We start from the raw sequence: 20,789 nt of genomic DNA on the forward strand, positions 1-20,789 counted from the left end.
TGCTCACCGTCTTTGAAAAGTAGCTGAATTGGAAGTACAACTGAATTGGCATTAACATAATCCTAGTTCTGCTCTGTTCTGAAAATTTCAACACTTCTTAGTGTTTTGCTCTTTAGGGCTTTGTTTGGTTTGGTTTTGTTTGGTTTGTTTTGGTTTTTTGTTTTTCTCAGGCTATCTGCCTAGTGGCTGTTTGGGGACCCATGTGATAAGAATTAGACTACACGGTGCTTTGTGGGCCAGAAATAGACAAGTGAAACCAGCAATTACCATGCCATCAGCCTGCCAAAAGAGCTCAGCTTTTGTCACACATAATCTGGAAGATCTCAAATTCTACCCTAAGCTCCATGTCTCACTGGGTTATCGATGTTTCCTTCTTTCTGCATTGTGCTGTCATATGTAATAGATTTCACCTACCAGTTCCAGATTACAGAATTTAACTGCATGCTCTTTTTAACACATTTTCTTTTTTTTTTCTTTTTTTTTTTTTTTTGTGGGGGAGTAGTATTTAACCACCTTGACTAAATACAATTATTCATGTTTAATTTTTGATATAATGAGTTTACTGTTTACTCTGAATAAGAATTTTTCTTGGAGCTACTTTCTAAGTGAATTACTCACTTTTCAGAAAATACTGCTTATGAACTTAGTTGAATCCAAACCAGAATTTGCTTAGCAGCTGAACAATTTCAAGTAATAAGCCCGAAATTCATTTTGCACTGCTTTTTGTGTGAACACAGACTTATTCACAGAAAAAAAAATAATAAATTAAAACAAACCTGAAAAGTTGGAAAAGGATGCAAATCCTTTTTTGAAATATCGTTTAGAAAGTCTCAGTAACCTTTGCAAATACTTTTTTCATTTTTTTCCCAGGTTTATCTTCCTGTGTTATAGACATAAGTTCTAAAAGTACTTGAAACACTTTTAGAAATGCTTGTAAACTAGTTCTAGAATTCTTATGTGCAAGGAACTTACACAGAATGATGCAGTGCAGAGTGGTGTTTTTCTCCTGAGAGAAGCTTTTTATGCCACTTAAAAAAGTCTTTTAATTCCTAAGGGCTTGGTTGTGTCTGGTTAGGCATAGATTATAGAATAGTGTGGTGATGAGCTTTATTTTGTAAGATAACCACATGGACCTAGAGTGCCTCTGGAGCTTGGACTTGTACAGAGTCACGAAACACTTATCTGTCTAAGATAACCACATTTACCTAGAGTGCCTCTGGCTGTGCAAATGGTGGATTTGAGGACAGGAACTTGAATATGGGGTTCTCAAATCTCATTTATTATATGAAAATCAAAAATTGTCACAGGCCACTGTTTCCATTTAAACAATATGAGTTCTGACTGCTCTTTCCTCTCTGTTGACTGGCACAGATCTAGTCACAGTCAGGATAGGTTTGCATCAGTATGCTATTACTGTTAAAAATGAAATTTTATTAAAACAAAACATATTATAATAAAGAAGCTACATTTTAAGACACCAGATTGTGAAGTTTCATTGATAAGTACTGCACAGAGCAATAATCTGGAAGTTCGTTATAAGCACCAAGCAAGCTCACTCTGAAACAACACGTCTATGGCCTTGACATTTAATCAGAGCAAGAGTGGCATTTATTGAATCTCATATTTAGTACATCACCAATTAAAATTAGTTTTCTTAAGGCCAGTAAAATGCAAAAGGTTATTTTGGAGTTTTGTTTTGTTATTTTATGTGCTTCTTCCTTCCCTTTAAGATACATATTTTGGTACTTTAACCACAGAGTTCATTTTAAAAAATGTCTTTGCCTCTCTTTGTCTCTTTATCTCATATATTTCATACAGTAGTTTTATCTGTTTATTTATCTATACCAATACAAGACAAATGACAAAAAAAAGTGAAAATAAAGAGCATGATTTCTAGGTAAATATATTTATACCATGAATAAGCAGTATTGGTTTCTATTGAAAGTGCATTTGGAGCAGGTACTAAGTTTATGTAAGAACTTAATTAAGTAACATATGGAAAGCTGGCTCTGACTTGATGGCTTGCACACAGATGGCTTGTACAGCGTGCAACCTCTGTGCTGCCAAGTGGCTTTGCAGATCTGTACCGAGTGTGCCTAAATGTAATAAACATTATAAATTCTCATTAATTTATGAAAGATTTGATACACTCCGATACCTCTGAATATTTCTTGGTAAAAATGAAAGACTATCTAGGATTTTGACACTAGTTTTACTTCTTTAATAGGAAAGTAGATTACAGTTTATTGGTATTTACATCCTTGGTAATTGTTTTGCATCTCACTATAAAGAACTAGGCTGAATACATGCATAACATATTAGAAATGCCATTAAGCAAATGATTCTGAATTAATGTTTTGCCTCTCTATGCTGTGCAAAAGAAATTTTCCCCAATTAATTTCCAATTGATTACTCTATATTGTGCCCCAAGGGAATGCAAAAAAAGTCTGTTTATATATTCCCTGCTATTCTGTTTCTGTAGTTTGATTAAACTAAACATCAAAAGAATAATTTATTTTATGTATTACTAAAGTTATATAATTTTAAGTTGTAATAATCTAATCACATATGTGTGCTCTGAACTTGCATACCATTGAACATGAATTTATTGTGTTTAACTATTTGTAATAATTTTGTGGAGTATATGTGTTTCCAAAGAATAATATGGAAGTAGATACGAAATCAATTTGTTAGTCCAAATCACAGATATCTCTTTTGCCTTCATGACTGTCAGAAGTACTTTTAGCTTGAATTCTTCCCAAAGCCTAAATACAAAATCATAGAATCATAGAATAGTTAGAGTTGGAAAGGACCTTAAGATCATCAAGTTCCAACCCCCCTGCCATGGGCAGGGACACCTCGCTCTAAACCATATTACCCAAGGCCTCGTCCAACCTAGCCTTGAACACTGCCAGGGATGGAGCATTCACAACCTCCCTGGGCAACTCATTCCAGTGCCTCACCACCCTAACAGGAAAAAATTTCCTCCTTATATCCAATCTAAACTTCCCCTGTTTAAGTTTTAACCCATTACCCCTTGTCCTACCACTACAGTCCCTAATGAAGAGTCCCTCCCCAGCATCCCTATAGGCCCCCTTCAGATACTGGAAGGCTGCTATGAAAATTAGCTTCTATTAGTTTACCCTCCCAGTCCAAGAGGTTCCTATTCTACAGGTTCTCTTCAAAACTTCTAACCTGTTAAGGGCTTCTACAAGTGCTGGTTTTCATGTGAATCTCATACTCTAATTTGCAGGTTTAGCCAAATGACATTCTTTACAAAGTCCCCATCCCTGGTAATTGCAGAAAAAAATGTGTATAGGCTTGTTTTCTTCTGTTAAGCTGTTCTTCACCTTTTTTACTCTTTACTAAGGTATCTCATGATACAGAAGAAATAAGCAGATCCAAGTAAAATAGGTAGAGCAGCATTTCCTGGTTAGAGCTTGTGAAAATAGCTAGTGGGAAGAATATTCAAACATACATGGTTATTTAAATCCAATGACTTTTAATTATTTTATTATTCTGTTTAAAGTACAAATTTAGAAATATTTTTATTACCTGAATGAGCTCAATCATGTATTTAGAAGGAGGAGTTAGGATTAGATCAAATCTGTTCCTCTATTCTATCCAAAACCATTTTCATGTAGAAACCAGAAAAAAATGCACTCGGAGATGGCAAAAAAAGCTTAAGGTTACTCGCTTGATCATTAAAATATAAATTATGAGTCTTGGCTTGATTCCTGTGCTGGCATCTTGGAAGAAGATGTGTCTCTAGGACCAGGGCTGTGGATCTCAAGTGGACAGAGGGGCCTCTTTCCAGACTTCAAAAGCAAAAAGAGTTTTCCTTAAGGTGTGTTTATTGATGGCTAACTTCAGTTCGCTCCCTTTTTAGCATGCTGGTGGTTTTGTACTGCTATTGCAAGACATCTGCTCATAAATTGTATAGGACCTAGGCTTATAACAAACAGTTCACTTCGTTTGGGGAGGGAGGCAGATAATAAATGATTAACTGTGAAATGCTTTAATTCTTACTTTGAACTAAGCCTTAACCTTTGAACAGAGGATAGGAATTAGAAATCTACGTTCTGATTATGCTTTGGAAGATTATATTCCTACATCATTATAGAAGCTTTGAAAGTTTTACTTGTTTGGCGTAGAAGTTTACAAGAACTGTAATAAAAAGAGAATGCAGAAAATTACTGCCAGGTTGGACAGAGTATATATTTGTCTCTATACAACTCTTAAACTTTGTTTTTAATGTACACATAAGGTGATAAAGAAAATGAGACTGCAAAAAGATCCATGTATAATATACACAACTACTCTTTCTTTAATATGCATTCTTAAAACATTGAGAAAATACAGGTGCGTGTTGTAACACAGTTTCTAATTCTCTGTGGTGCTGAGAGATCCTGATAAAAGTGCACAATATTATTTTTTTATAGGCTTCTCTGTATCTCAGAAATAAACTGAGTAACATGTGGCAGTTGCTAGGGTAACCATTTTTTGCATTTTGCAGAAAAAGTCCAAGAATAAAACACATGTAAATCGGCAGTGTGGAAATCAGTATCATATACAGTCTCATATTCTCAATTTGTTCCATACGGTTTTCCTCTATAATGTTTACATAACAATGAATTAGATCCTCTTCAGCTTTTACCTCAAATCTCCCATACCCTTGTATTTTGCATGGCTAAGGAAGTCATTTAAGCCTTCAGCTACTACAGTTAAATTGTTTTTTTCCTTGTCAAACTATATACGTTTATTGTCAATAAGATATGGCTGTGATTGCTGTAAGTGCTGATCATGTTTGCTGGGTGTGATTATTGGGTCATGTAAGCAGAAATTAAATAAAATTTTTAAAGTTGTCCTTTGCACTTAAACATGACTTCCTGTAATTGCTGAAATTCCATTAAGCATCTGTCTTGAATATGAGTGTCTTTGTGAAAAGCCAGCAGCATTGGACACAAGTCCAGTTTAGGGCCTGAACAGGGAGCTCTTAAGGCAAATGTTTTTGTTGGTTTGGAAGTAGTTTGGTAATAAATTTCACAGGCTGTTGCAAAATAAGAAATGCATCCATGTTATAAGAGGAAATAATTTTATAAGCTATCATTAACATTTTTATTTGAATTACATTCAAATACTTAACCCCAGTGAATGGCAACAAGCAGATTTTGTCTAGTGAATACAGATTAGAGCTAAGAAATAGTCTGTAATACCATGCTGGTACTTGTAAAACTTCTTTGTACTTCATACTTCTGAGTTTAGCATATGCTCATGTTGGAATATTGATTTACAAAATTGTTATAATGCCAGTTATTAATATCAGCAATTTAGTTTATTTTTACAGAAGCATTTTTCTTAAAAAAAAATTATCAAATTATAGCTTTTACTCTAACAGAAATGCAAAGTGCCTGCACTAGATGGTTTCTAAAATGAGAAAAACATTTTAAAGGCTTCCTGACTCTCCCTCTAAACTTAGTACTAAGTTAACCTCATGATAATGATTTTGTGTGTGTTCAGAACTTAGAACTAAAAGAGCTGTCCTATGTTATTCACTGATAACATTAGAGCAAACACTGGAATTTAGTTCTGCAGCTTATTTCTTCCCTGATTTACACTCCACAGCTCCAGTGAAGTTGCATATGGTTTATAGCATGGTTCTAGTTTGTCATCCTTTGCACGCTGCTGTCTTTTTTCAAAGATTAGGACAAAAAATAGTGTTAATCATCTGTAAAAGGGTATTCGGAATTTTAGGAGTCTCTAATTGACCAGTTCATGTTTCCTAAATTACTCTTGTAGAAGTAATTACTGAATGAACCTTGATACTGTAACTAACTATGAGAAACTCAGAGCAAATAATGACTTCAAACTGGCAAGATTTCTCAACAGAATCTCTCATAAAACTCTTTGCAGGTTTATATCATGTAAAAAGTGAAATGGTTTAAGTATATTCACTACATGAAGGAAAATACCACTCTAAGAAGTGAAAGCCAAAGTTTAGAGCTTATTATAAAGTGGTTATTATGCTAATTCTAATTCATGATTGCTAATGCTGTCTTTTCAAGATTGTATATAAAATTGTAGTATATTCAGCCTTGGATCTGTGGAATGCACTGAACACCTGGCTGAGCAGAAATACACAGATTACAAATTAAGATGGTAATGTTTCAGGGAATTGTTCTCTCCTACTATAAAATAGTTGTTTTCTGTTATCTGAATAAATATAGTGTGTTATTTTAAAAATTTTAAACAAGATAGGAAGGCATTTAAACAATTTTTAGTATCCTGCTGGGATGCGGTCAAATTACCCTTCTCTTTGTAAGTAACAGCAAAAGAAATACTGCCTCTTGACTAAATGGCTGGCAGTCTGTCAGGCTGCCTGCCTTCTCAAAATTTTCAACTCCGTAACAGTGGCTCAGAGACTAAACTCATAGTACATGGCAAGGCAGATTGGACAGTGCCTTTCACCTCCAGTCACGTTTTAATGGCTCTTATCCAGTGCAGTCATGCAAAAACATCTAACCAGGATCCATTGAGGACAGTGCTATAAATTGTCATCTAAGACAGTGCTAACAAAGGAGTGAGCCCCTCTACTGATAGGATCATAACATCTTGGGATAGTCAATTCGGAAGGGACCTCAGGAAGTTGCTAAACTTCCTGCTTGAAGCAAAGTCAGCTGTTATGTCAGACCAACTTATAGAAGGTAAAATCAAGCTTTGGAGTTTCTTACTATTTGCTGTGTAGGATTTGTAAATCTTGTCCTTTGATCATCCCATTTCACATATATCATGGTTGGTTTTGGTGCATGTAGGTTTGGTGCTGCACTTCGATGTGCCAAGCAGAGTTTATTATTAAGCAATGCTAACACAAATTCTTTTTTTTATGGAAGTGAACGTTTTCTTCAGCCTCGAGTATCGTTTATTCATTACCACTTCTATTAAAATATCTGCATTTCAATTAATGATAGATGACTTCCACAAAATTTAATCAGGCTTTTTTAAAGTTTGACTAACCTCTGTACGAGAGATTAGCAGATTTATACCACAACTTGTGTATGTTTACCATTGAGTAGCTGTAGACAGACAGTGTACAATGTCAGCATAACTATTATAATTTCCCTGCCACATATCTGTCAGGCATATATGTGTGTTACATGACAATTTATCTTTTTTTTTCTTTTTTCCTTTTTAATGTTTTCTATGTCTTTGTGCTGTTGCTAGGGCTGATATAAGGACATACCAACACAAAACTTTATTTGAAGAACTGACGTATAAACCGAATTTTGTCGCTTTTTGTGAACTTTTGGCAAACCACAGAGATTGTTAGAGCATTGATGAAGACTAACACTTGAAAACCAGAAAGTTTATGGGGTTTGCAACCCTTAAAAGAAGAAAAAGTATTTCAGTTTGGAACAGAAGGACAGGAGCTGTGCTGGCATAACTCAGTGTATGCCAACTCCAAGTATATGGATCTTTACTTCAACTGAGATGACCAAAGACCCTAAATGTACAGAATTTGGAAAGTGTATAGGTAATATATAATTTCAGCAAGTAATATTTGAAATTGTATGCAGTTTTCTATTCTAGTTAGAGTTTAGGGTTAGATGATAAGTACTGAAGGAAATATTTAAATGTCTAAAAAAGGCACCTGGATCTCGATTGCATTGAGAAGCCTCTAAAGGCAGTGGGATCACTTTTACTGTTACTAGGGACCACAACTGAAATACATTTTTGATGTCCATTCTGTTTCAACAAAACTTTTACTTTCCTCTTTCATTTGTCAAATATGAGGACTATGTCAAGTAGCCATAGAATCATAGAATCATGGAATTATAGAAACATGGAATTAACTATGTTGGAGAAGACCTTTAGATCATCAAGTCCCACCTTTACCCCATGACTGCCAAGTCCACCATTAAACCATGTCAATAAGGGCCTCATCTACCCATGAAAAAAATGTTTACTACATACAAGTGAAATATAAACAGGAAGAAAAAGTCACAGTGAGGACCACGTGTTTACATTTTAAAAAAATAATAATTAATGCTTGAGTTATATTTCAAGGTAAGGCACAGATTAAGGGAACATATTGAAGAGGTTTACTTCTCATCAAGAATGATGGTCTGTTGTTCATTGGTTTTGAATATTATGTTTTCCTCACACAGGGAAACAAGAATGTGCAGTAGTTGCCAAATATTTGGCATCATTCTGCTTAATTAAATTCCATTTGAACAGAATGGAACACTAGGTTTGTTTCCAGTGTCTTTCAGAGTGTAGTACTTGAAAAATTACCTACCCACCCTACTTTTCTAGGCAGTAAAGACTGTGCTTTCAAGGGTTTTTTTTGTAACTAGTTAGGTAGATTTCCTTTTATCAGAAATCTTGTTTTTCAGAAAGTTTTGGCTCTATATCTAGTTGTTTTAGATAAAAAGGCAATCATAACATGTAACATAACATGTATAATACTTAGGATTCTTCAGAAAAGAAAGCTCTTAAGGAGTTATTTCTATCTTTTATTTCATGGCATGAGTGGAAATGAAGGAACATGATGAATTTTCTATTTCTAGATAGAAAAATGAAAACATTAAAAAGCAAAGAGAGAAAGCATTTACAAATCCCTTCTGCATCTGTTGACATCAATGGCAATTTGGCCATTTACCACAAATGGAAGTTAAATTCCACTCAAAGATGGCAATTCTAAGGACCATCTGTGAAAGGATTCTGGATTGTTCTATCTAGTATGGAAATTTTAACGGTAATAGTTTCGTTTGTTTGGTTTTATTTGATAGTTCTCCTATAATTGCTTTTATACAGAACTCTGTTAAAACAGTGTTAATGGGAAAGTGGAAACAAACACAATTAAAAAAGTCAAGAAGAAATAAAAGATGACAATTTCATTTGAGGCTTCTGCAGTTGTTTTGGTCCTGCTTGTTTTACTATGGTAAATCACTAGCTCTAGAGGTATGGGAGAGGGCAGTTTATGATGTAGTATCTGTGGCTAATGAGGCAAAATTATAGATACTGTAAGTTGTAGTTAATCAGATTTTCTTTGATTTATATCTTAAAGTTGTTTTAATATAACTTTTGCACCTTTTTGTGTAGTTAGCAGTAACAGAATGTGTTCTATAAAATGAATGTGTGCCTGTTACAGAATGAAAACTGGTATTTTGGTTTTATTATACTTTAAAATCATGAAAGCAGCAGTGTGAACAAAAATGCATTGGCTCTTCTGACTGCTGTTGAGGCAGAGCAGAGGTGAGAATATAGTCTAAGTATACTAGGACTTGTTCTGAACCATGGGTTCTTGATAGCAGGTTTAGGTATGAAAATGTATTTTTTTTACAGATAACACCACTGAAGAGGTAAGTACATTGTATTAAAATTACTCTATGCACTAATATCTAAGGAGATTCTTATTTTCCTATCAGATTGGATATAGTATTTGTATGATGTGTGTCCAAACATGCAAATTATTCTTGGGTCTGTGGATGTGAAAAATGTAGGACTCTTGCTGCGCAGTTCCACAGATGACTGGCTGTTCTTTCTGCCAAAGAAAGATAGAGTTCAGCAGCTCAGCTGCTGCTCTTGGAATGCAGGATACATTTCCTTATGTGTTTTTGGCGTTTTGAGTTTAGAGTCTAACCCTAGAATAATTCACTGAATAAACCTTTTTTCTCTTATTGCACAATAAAAATGAAATGACCAAAAATGTGTTTGTTTGACACAATATTGATGACTGGATAATCTATATCAAAGCAAAATTCAGTAGAATATTTTACCTGAATTATCCATGCTGGGTGAAATTTCTGTTCAGATGAGTATTTCTAAGTTTAAAGATCATTATATTTTCGATTACTTCATTTTTTTCTTCTCTCACCTCATAAGGACATCTCTATATAAACTGCTATAACAGTAATGAATCATTTAATTTCTCTCAAGTGCTGTAGAGTTTTGTATTTGGTCTTACCAGCAAGTAACTGGCCAAGCAAATTAAAATGAAGTAAGTACTGAAATTACTATATTCTGGAAGAGTAATGAAACAGGTGCTGTACAATCTTAGCTGCCTTTTTTGAAAGTTAACACAGCGTGTCTTGTGTAAAAAGAACTATGTATTCAAAAAGGTGCAATTCACTGAATATATCTACGATAAAATTGTGGTGTTCTGCTTAAAGGATAACCAGAGTACCTCTGTTTTGTTATAAACTGGTATTAAATGGGAGTTGAGTAGATAATGTCCCTCAAGCTATAGTGGTAATGAAGTACCACTCAACTATAATTTTATTTTGCATACCAAAAGGCTTTTTTTATTTCTTTAGAATTTAATAAAAGAAAACATTGTACTTTATAAATTCATCCTATTGTTTCTGAAACATACATTTGCAGTGGAGAAGGAGGAAGAATTCTTAAAGCACTGTCTAATTTCTGTATGGGACACATGCAGTCTAGTTTATGCAGTTTCTGTTTGGAGAGACATAAATTTGATGGATGGACCACTCAATGGATAAAGAATTGGCTGGATGGCTGCATGAAGAGAGTTGTGGTCAACAGCTCCATGTCAAACTGGAGACCAGTAACAAATGGTGTTCCTCAGGGATAGGTGTTGGGACCTACAACATCTTTTTCAGTGACATGGACAGTGGGATTGAGTGCGCCCCCAGAAAGTTTGCCGATGACACCAAGCTGTGTGGTTTGGTTGATACGCTGGAGGGAAAAAATGCCATCCAGAGGGACCTTGACATACTTGTGAGGTGGGCTGATGCCAACCTCATGAAGTTCAAGCAAGCCAAGTGCAAGGTCCTACACCTGGGTCGGAGCAATCCCAGACACAGCTACAGGCTGGGCAGAGAAGAGATTCAGAGCAGCCCTGCGGAGAAGGACGTGGGGGTGTTGGTCGATGAGAAAATAAACATGAGCTGGTAGTGTGCGCTTGCAGCCCAGAAATCAGCCATATCCTGGGCTGCATCAAAAAGAGCATGACCAGCAGGTCAAAGGAGGTGATCCTGCCCCTTTATTCAGCTCTCATGAGAACTCACTTGGAATATTGTATACAGTTCTGGTGTCCTCAACATAAAAAGGACATGGAACTGTTGGAACAAGTCCAGAGGAGGGCCATGAGGATGATCAGGGGACTGGAGCACCTCCCATATGAAGACAGGCTGAGAAAGTTGAGGCTGTTCAGCCTGGTGAAGAGAAGGCTGCATGGAGACCTCATAGCAACCTTCCAGTATCTGAAGGGGGCCTATAGGGTTGCTGGGGAGGGACTCTTCATTAGGGACTGTAGTGAGAGGACAAGGGGTTAAAACTTAAATGGAGGAAGTTTAGGTTAGATCAAAGAAAGAAATTCTTTACTGTAAGGGTGGTGAGGCAGGGGAATAGGTTGCCCAGGGAAGTTGTGAATGCTCCATCTGTGGCAATGTTCAAGGCCAGGTTGGACAGAGCCTTGGGTGACATAGTTTAGTGTGAGGTGTCCCTGCCCATGGGAGGGGAGTTGGAACTAGATGATCTTAAGGTCCTTTCCAACCCTAGCTGTTTTATGATTCCATGATTGTATGTTGTGCAGTAGATTTGGAAATCTTGTTACACAGGGGAGAGGTTTTTATGGAAAGCTCAGCCCCCATATGAGCCTTGCTTGGAGCAGGCTCTCCTGCCTTTCTGCTTTTTCTTGGTTCTTGTAACATGGAGCCAGCTGGTGTGGGGAGCTCAGCAGGTGATGTTGCAGTTTGATGGAAACACTGTGAATTAGCTCAATGTTAAGTGTCATCTACAAAAAAATGCTAAAACTTGACATAATCTCTAGGGAAGGATGTTTTCCGGAACGGAGAGGAAGTTCAGGGTCTTGAGAGAACTTGGCAATAAGAATGATCTTGGGTTTGAAGAAACTAATGTCACTTGTCCTTTGATTTACAGCTACCATGACACTTGCTAAGATCTTTGAGAAAAGTCTCTGTTTCGGCATAAAAATTATTCCTGTCAAGATGAACAATTTTATTAGGACTTTAGGTACAGAATAAATCACATAAATAGGATATAAATAGCGACACATATATATCTCCTTTTTCAGCAGAGATGTGCCACTATTGTAAAGCAGGAGTAGGAGACTTTATGTTTATTCTTATTCAGGGAACAAGTTAAATATTTGCACATATATAATGCTTCCCAATTCAGGGATATCTTTCTCATGCTGTCAAATGAGGATAGCTTTTTGGTTTAGCACCATGATGACAAAGGTAACCAACCCAGTTATCAGCTATTGTTTCTCTAACCTCTCAAGACCCCACTGGAAAAGCCCTAGTAATGTCTGACCGTCACACTACTTTTCTAAAGACTATCTAGGGTGATGGCAGTTCTATGGTCATTTTAAAATTGCCTCAGTTCACAACTTTGCTCTTTGTTATGTGTTCTATTACTTGATGTTTACTCTGATTTATTATTCTGTAATTTATTTAACAAGTAATTTCTGAAATTGTTTGATCCCTAGACATAGAATTGTTTAAAAAAAAAGTCCTTTTTATTCTTTTTTTTGTTTTCTCATACTGGTAGCTGGATGTCTAGGGACTTTTTGGTACAGCTAAGCTTAAGATTTTTACCTTTTTTATACCAAATATTTTAGAGACTTTATTTCCTGGCAGAGTTGTTATTAGCATGACAAGAACCCTGTAGTTAAAAGACTCTTGGGGTAATGCTAATAATCAGTAGATACTTAAAAAAAAATATTCCCTGTAGCATTTAATTAATCTTTGCATTGTTTACCTCTAAATACAGATGCTTATGCAGGAAAGGAAACTGCTAAATGGTTTATTTTGTGCCAGTGTTCTCAAAAAGCTTTTCACAGTTTGACTGTTATTCGAGAGCAGAAAAAGCAAAAATTCTTTTTCTGCTCTAATTCAGAGGTCAGTAGAGTTAAGCTACCATTAAATTTGGGGCAGATATTTTAATGAATTCCAGAAATACAGATGAATAGACATAATGGGAATACAGATATCTTATTTCCTTTGAATTAGAGCATTGCTGCTTGTGGCCAAGCAGTTAAAGCAAATAGGCAAGCTGAAATAGATAAAATCTTTTGTGAAGAAGAAATATTTCTAAACAAAGAATAATTGTTTCAAAGATATGCTGTATAAATTTGTGTTTATATTATTCAACTTTCCCTTCATTTTTATGACTTTGCATTTGTTTGTGCTGTGCTGAATACCATTAAGAAGGTTTGGGAATGCTATGGGTAAGAGCTTACTGTTCCAAGCAGTTTGTAAATTAAAGCTATGAAAGCATAGAATAGAAGTGAATGAGCATAATAAATATAATCCTATTTGTCAAATGATATTTTCTTTGGCTACAACATGTCTTTAAATACTGAGAGAAGAAAATGTGAACATATGATTATAGAATCCCAGGTTGGAAGGGACTTCCAGGATCATCTGGTCCAACCTTTCTTGGCAAAGCATGTCCTAGACCAGATGGCCCAGCACCCTGTCCAGCTTAGTGGTTGACTATCTTTTTGTTTCTTTGCTATTAATTTTATTATGGTTGATTATTATACAGTATTATCTTCCATGTATAAAGAACAGGGAGATCCTTTTGGCAGAGTGTAATTAGATCAAGCAAAATTGTGAAAGTTGTTTGTATTTCATCCACATAAAAATGCTGTTTCGCGCCTGGTGGCATACTCAGCTATTCCAAACAGAACCCAAAGTAGAATCATCTTATTGACATCCATTGGATATTTCTCTGGTGCAGAGGAGTATAGCTCTGTGTGCTGTGCTAATAAAACTTTATCAGTTCAGGTTAGCTGAGATTTATTGTGGGAATATTGGTGACATCATTTATAGATTTTGTATATAACACTGAAGGTCATGCTGTTTGCTTATATGAAGTTTTTGGCATCAAGAATATTAAGGAAAGTTCTGTATGAATAACATTTCACAATAACAGCATTTAGCAGTTTGTGGACTGGTCAGTCAAATAAGTAAAAGACACAGTAATTTTTTTTTTACAGTTACATTACAGTTGTAATGAGAGATATTGATTTTTCTCTTTAATACTAATGTGTCTAATGACCTTTCTAACGATGTCTGTCACTACTATTTCTTTTCAAATTCTACTGGCATTTTCCCTTCTGTAAAGAAAAGCATTTTAATTGCTTGTGTATTGTAAGGATGAGAATTAATATTCTTTCTAGAGTAGTGTGAGGGCTTGAAGACTTCTGTTAAAAAGAAATAAAAAATTTAGAAGCTGTGCATTTTTTGATCTTCAGAAAGATTTAGAATCTCTTTCGGTTTTTTTGGTCTTCAGAAAATAGTTCCTTGAGTTCTATGTGTGAGAAATTAGTTTTCCACTGTCAGTTTTTGCTAGTTGATGTTAAGTAGTTTGTGGACTTTAAAGTGGAAGAGTTTACTAAGGTAGTTTATGATAACATTTCTGAAGAGTTTTGTTTTCCCTCAGCTTTTAATGGTACTATCTGAAAGAAGGCCATGTGAATTAAGGAAAAGGTTGGTGTACCATAACTCACTAAAAGCGGGTGTAATTGTTTCTCTATGGTGAGTTTTCTTTCAGAAGTGAGATAGAGCTTGTTTTGAAAAGTTCTGTTTTCTTCTGCTTATCTTCTTCTATTGCTTTAGGAGTTCTAAAATGTGGCTATTAAACATCAACCATTTAAAGTTAGAGTGGTTGTTACCAAACAGCAAACCTTTTGGTTTGCTTGTGGAATCTATTAATATAATAAAGATTAGGGGTAAGAGTCAATGAAAATGGCTTCAACACTGCTAAATGGTTTGCTTTTACTTGCAAACATGTGATTTTGTCCTCTACTCTTCGAGGGACAAATGATCACAAGTGATTTGCAGGATGTATTTTCGTAAGCTGCTCATTCTTGATCAGTTAACAAAGATTATAGGTTATATTTTTTATCTGTGTTAGAGACAGCACTGTTGCCTGCTTAATCTGGTCTCATTCTGGTGCAAGAGAGGAATACTCACCCACTTCTGGGTACTCCAAACGGGCATGCTGTGATGTCATGCTCAGAGGTACCACCCTGAAAGGCGGTACTTTGGGGTTGCCATAACAACATCAGCCAGTCATTGTCTGACACTACAACATTATTGCAGGAGCTTTGAGGTAGTATTAACCAAAATACAATCACCATACATTTTGACTGCTTTGCTGGTTAAGAATGTCTATGCTGTGTACTCAGATGACGCATATTTGCTCTAAACATGTATGACTGGAATGACCACATTTTTCTGAAACTCTTTGGCATAACTGCATAATATTTTAAAGTAGTGCATTAGAGTATATATGGTAAAACCTGTTATAAAGTTACTAATAGTTGCTTAATTTTTACATTACAAGTGAGTAAGGATAAGGATTCAGAAAAGCTGAGCATGTGCCGTGGTATACAGAAAAAAAGTTTCATCTGAGTAGTCCTTTGCATATAACATGAAGAGCTGAGAATCAGCTTTTCTCTCTCCTTATTGTACAGCACATTCTGTAAAAATTTAATGCAGTAGCTTGAATTTCTTGTTTTAACAGCTAAAATGCTCATGCAATGTGTGTGAAAACAGGATATTTAATCAATTGAACCAGAGGTTATGGTTCACATACTAAAATAAGCCAGCTTGCTCAAAACCGATTTCATAGACAATCTGAAATAGAGGAAGCAAGCTTGCCAATAGCAGGAGCTAATGCTTCAATACCTTTCATTTTGTACTCTAAAAGGAAACCTCTTCTTAAGCTCATTCATTTTCCAGAGGGAATATCGAATGCTGTGGTGTATTGTCAGAGCTGCTTTATTGTCACCATTTACAAAGGTCACCTGAATTAATTGACTTCTTACCATACGTATTGTTAAACTACCCATTGCCTGACATTTATGGAAAGGTGGCAGGCTTACAGCCATTGGCTATCTGTTGATGGTTGTTTCACAGTGTTCATTTCCCAAAACACACTAACTCTAAAATTACAAGAAAATAATTGCTTTGCTGCAAAGGAACAGATCTCTAAGGTGTTCAGGAGTGAGGGGGTGGGGGGAGGAAGAGGAGTAGGAGAAATAATCTAAATACTGAGCTGTTTTTAATATAGAAATAGTACTCTAAAAAGGAAACAAAAGCATGCAGGAAGATGCAGGTTGTATGTTTTCACTTTGAAGCATGCATTAGATGTCTAACCTGTCTTTTCATGGTGTAAAGTAAAATCTCTCTCTGGCATTCTCTGATGCCTGAATCACAGATCCATGCTGATGGACTTTACTGAATGTGTTTTCATCTGAAGGGATACTGAGGTACTCTCATACTGCATGAAGGAAATGACATACACATGCGTAAACACAAACACATTAGGCAACAGGAGTGCTAGTATGGAATTTTTGGTTGCATAGATTGGTTAAATCGAAAATTACTGTCTTTTTTTCTAGCACCCTACATTTACTGCCCCCTCCATCCCCCTACGTTGGTTTCATCTCTTTCTGAACAGCAGTGCTGGGCAAAAACTCCAACTAGACACATGAAAACAAAGACATGGAAAGCAAAGACAAACAGTTCTGAGCCTTCCTGTACCGGCAAAGCTTTTATAGTGATGGATTTGAACAGTCTCCTTAGATTAAAATATACTTTAGAGGCACCCTGCTGTGATCCTGTTAATTACCAGAGAAGATTAGAACTCTTCTGCTTAATGCGATCCTTTTTACCAAACGCGTCAGTTCGAGCTGCATCGGTAATCAGACATTCATACTGTCCCTTCTGACTGGAAAAGGGATGTTTTTAAGCAAAGTCATTTGCCACAATCCTCAAGATGTAGCCTGGCAGAAATTCAATAACTGTTTGTGATATGCTCATTCAGCCTTGCTGCTCAGTGGTCTTTAGGTCCTGACATAAACAGCATTCCCCTTAATCCTAGCACTGGAGAGAAGAAAGGAGGCTGTCCTGTATCTTGTTTTATTGGTTTCAAAACACAGAGCAACTGTGTAATTTAATTTTGCATCTGAAACATCAGGGGAAATATTCTCCATTTATAATTTTTTATCCTTTCATGCTCTTTCAAGCTAAAAAATGCACAAGTCTGACACTCTTGCAAGAATATTCAGATTATGTCTAATTTGCATTTCCATTCAGAAAGTTAAATGTGAAAATAATAATAACTATGAAAAGAATAAAGGGGAAAGAGTTTACATGTTAAGATAAAAGACAAGATAAAATTGAAAATAAAGAACTTACCCTGTAATTGGAGTAGTTTCAGAGCTGGAGGAGTTCTTGCATATCAGTAATTTTGATTCCTTAGTTCAGGTAGCCACATACTTGCATTAAAGCCAGAGTCTGAATAAATATGCATACATGTGTGTGTGTGAGAGTCAGTGTGCATGCGTGTGTCTAACAGTATATAATACAAAGATGTATCTATTGATATCCTACACCATGAGAGACTCTCTGTGCTGCCAGCTGAGATCCCTTATGTTTGCCAGAGCGCTGTTGCTGCCTGGCTGGGCTGAGGCTTGCGATCCAGAGGAGAGAGAGAGGGGGGAGAGAAAGAGAGATGCTCGCTAGCTGTTCCTATTTCTCCTTGTTTCCATGGTGGTTAGTGGTGCATCGTTCACCCACTCGATTGTCACACTGACATGGTGCTGCCTGCTCAGCGGTCATTAATAACTGAGCCCCTTCCACTCCCCAGAGAGGAGCCAATGCTTTGGCGTGCCCAGATGCCACGTAGTACACGCGGCTGCGCCAGCCTGGTTGGCCGTGGGAAGCTGTCTGTTACGTGACACTGCTGCTTTGGGTACGGATACATGAAACAAGCCTTTGCATGCTTCCAGATATCTCTTCCGATTTGTGGGAGTTACAGGGCATGCATTGTGTTTGTACAGAACAGCTCGGGAGGTTTTAACCCCCCCCCCCCCTCTTTTTTTAAAGCTGCATATGGATGTTATCTGTGCTCGCAACAACTTGTTAGAGATCACTGAAGTTCTGCAAAGGCTGCTGTAGTTCAGAGGATACTGAATGTTGAAACCATTCAGGAAAAGTGTCTTGTGCTTCCTGCCCCCTGTTTTGGTGCACTTTTTTTTTCTATTATTATTTTTAAGAAAGTTATTTTTCATACTATTACTTTTCCAGATTTTATTAAATATTAAATTTTATTTTGTATGTTTATCAGTAGAAATGATAAAGAGTGATATTACATCTCCCACACAAATAAAAATTCAGAATAAACTGAGGAAGGAACTTGATCAAATAAAATCAGTTTATTTCAGTTCCTGTCTACTTGACTCCTTTATGGCCATCTAATTATATAAACAATAAGCTGAACAGATTCCCTTCTCCCTTTTTTTTCTCTTTTCTTCCTTTGTGCCATACTCTTTGCTGAAGAATTACCCCCCCATTTATCCTCTATCCATGACCAAAGGACATAGAAAATATGAAGGGTTTAGAAACTGTAAAATAATCTATGATTTTTTTTTCTCACTTCAAGGGAACTATACACTGAAATGCATCAGCCTTTCTTCCAGATATACAAAACAATAAATGAAATGGATGCTCTCAGGAAAGGTTTTTTTTTTTTTAATCATACATAATGTTTTATATAAAGGAAATTTCTTTGTAATACAAGATGAAGAATAGTGAAATAGAACGTGTTGGTTCTCAACAGGTCAAAAAGAAGAAAATGTTAGGTATTTTGCATGAATTCAGTACTCCAGCCCTGACTGAGGCAGGCCACCCTCTAGTGGATTAAAGTGAGATGTGGTTCTCACTTCACACTCATCTGCTTTGTTTGAAGAAAGGCTCACAGTCCTGGCTAATAACAGTATGAAAAACTTCTGAAGATTAGCCAACACTGTAAATTAATGTAGTTTTTGAAACAGCAATAGCACAAGAATTCTATTATAAAATTGGTATGATTTTATGAATACTGTATATAGTTTCAATTCACTTTGAGTCTGAGATTGTGGACTGCATTATTTTTTTTTTTCTTCTGTAAGAAAATGATTTTACACTTCATAAAATCACTTATTATGAAAAGTGAATTAAACTAATGCAACTTGAATAAATTTCAGTTTGTTATAACTGTTTAGGGCAAGTCCTCGTCTGACTCATTGATACTTATATTGTTGTGGCTGTAAAAAAGCATTTTTTTTTTCTTTCTGCCTATATGAATGCTACATTTAAAGTAAGTGCAGAGAACAACATTTTAATGTTTTAAAGTTGTCTGCTGTTCAGTTTTCATACAACTGAATAGGACTACCTCAACCTGGTTGATTCTATGATTCTGTATATAAAATAATGGCATTTGAGTGCTGGATTGCAAATACATAAAATACTCTAGGGTAGGAGGAAGGCCAAGTGCCCTTGCATTTTCTCCCAGTCTCTTATTATGGACATCACTTTTTTTTTTTCTAATGTGAGTTAAGGAGATATAACAAAAACAGTTGGGGCAACCCATCTTTGGTTACCTTTCAGGTTTTCTTCCCTGGGGCTGGGACAGGGAACACATCAGGCCAGAAAGAAGATGTCACATCACCTTTCTGTAGCCTCAGGGCTCACTGGTAAAACCTTGTCTCTTCTTTGCCCCCAGGAGGTGGCTCCTGGAGCCTCTGCTATTACTTAGTATTCACCACCTGCTGCAAATAAAAACCATTGTAATTTCCTAAAGTGAACCCGTGAATCTTTCCTGCTGCACAGCATAACAGCCCATGTCTGATGAGACAATGTTTGGGATGTGTTTAAGATGCACAACCGAAAGCCAGAAAAGTAAGACTTCTTGTCATACTGGCCCCCACAAGAATAACGGAAGTCCTTCCTGATCTCAGCCATGTAGTTATCCGCACCTATCCCAAATGAATGATGTAAACATGCCACAGGTGTGGGACAGGAGTGAAAGAAAAGTCCAAAAAGTCTGGACAAAATTCAAAATAGGAAAATGTTCTGTTAAAGCCAACTAAATACTGCTATTTGTCTTAAGCAACGGTGAAAAAGAAGATCTTGGGAAAAGGGAATCAGCAGGGACTGCCATTACCCTACATGAAAGCTTTCTTGTGTTTTTCTTCTAACCTCATGTACTTACTGTCATTCAGTCAATATCTGGCTTTCTGGATAACATGAGAATCATGCAAAAACATATTCAGTGATTTGACATGTGAAATTAAGATTACAGAAGTGGTTCATTTGGGTTGATTGGTATGGACTGTGTAATTAGAGGACTAAATAATTAAATCAGCTAAAGTATACTTGTAAAAAGAAAGTGAGTTCTTATGTTAGACTATATATGCAATTAAAGTACCTCCTTGATAGGCATACATTTACATATTAGTTGAAATGTTATTATATCATAATAAAGTTCAGTTGTGAAATAATTGAATTTTTTAATTTAGCTAATGCTAAAGAATATTTTTTTTCTCAAACTATCTGCAGGAGAAAAATATCTTTTATAACCAATACAATTATGATGATTAAGGTTCATTAAGTTATTTTCCTGCTGATTTAACTATGATGCTTGGTGATTTTATAATAGCAATGTAATCTGTTCTACCAGAACTACATATATAGCTTATTAGATTACAGAATAGGAAAAAAAATATCTCAGACTGGTGGAAAGATGGTGAAAGTAATGTAGGCTAACTCCAGGTATTTATTTAGCGTACATTTTATCTGATTACTGAATACACATGGAAATAAACTAACTAATTATTTGTTCAGAATGGACAATTAATGTGATGCACAAAAACCTCAGTTATTAAAATACAGTGATTCTGTGTCTGTATTTTTCTTAAAATCGGAAGAGGATTTCAAAACCTTTTCCTTTTTTCATTACAT

At 35.9% G+C, this 20,789-nt stretch overlaps 1 protein-coding gene across 2 annotated transcripts in view; it reads right to left on the reverse strand.

The window, feature by feature from the left end:
- LRRN3 (leucine rich repeat neuronal 3) overlaps positions 1–17,798 on the reverse strand; it is a 35,373-nt gene extending 17,575 nt beyond the window's left edge. For both annotated transcript variants that reach the window (XM_061373102.1, XM_061373100.1), the window contains exon 1: positions 17,205–17,798. The gene's annotated coding sequence lies outside the window, so the exon portion shown is untranslated. The remainder of the gene's footprint in view (positions 1–17,204) is intronic.
- Positions 17,799–20,789: the final 2,991 nt, after the last annotated feature.

This window comes from Neopsephotus bourkii, unplaced genomic scaffold (genome assembly GCF_033783945.1).
Source record: "Neopsephotus bourkii isolate Nb327-2 ecotype Australia unplaced genomic scaffold, CSIRO-AGI_Nbou_v1 NB_1624, whole genome shotgun sequence".
Lineage (NCBI taxonomy): Eukaryota > Metazoa > Chordata > Aves > Psittaciformes > Psittacidae > Neopsephotus > Neopsephotus bourkii.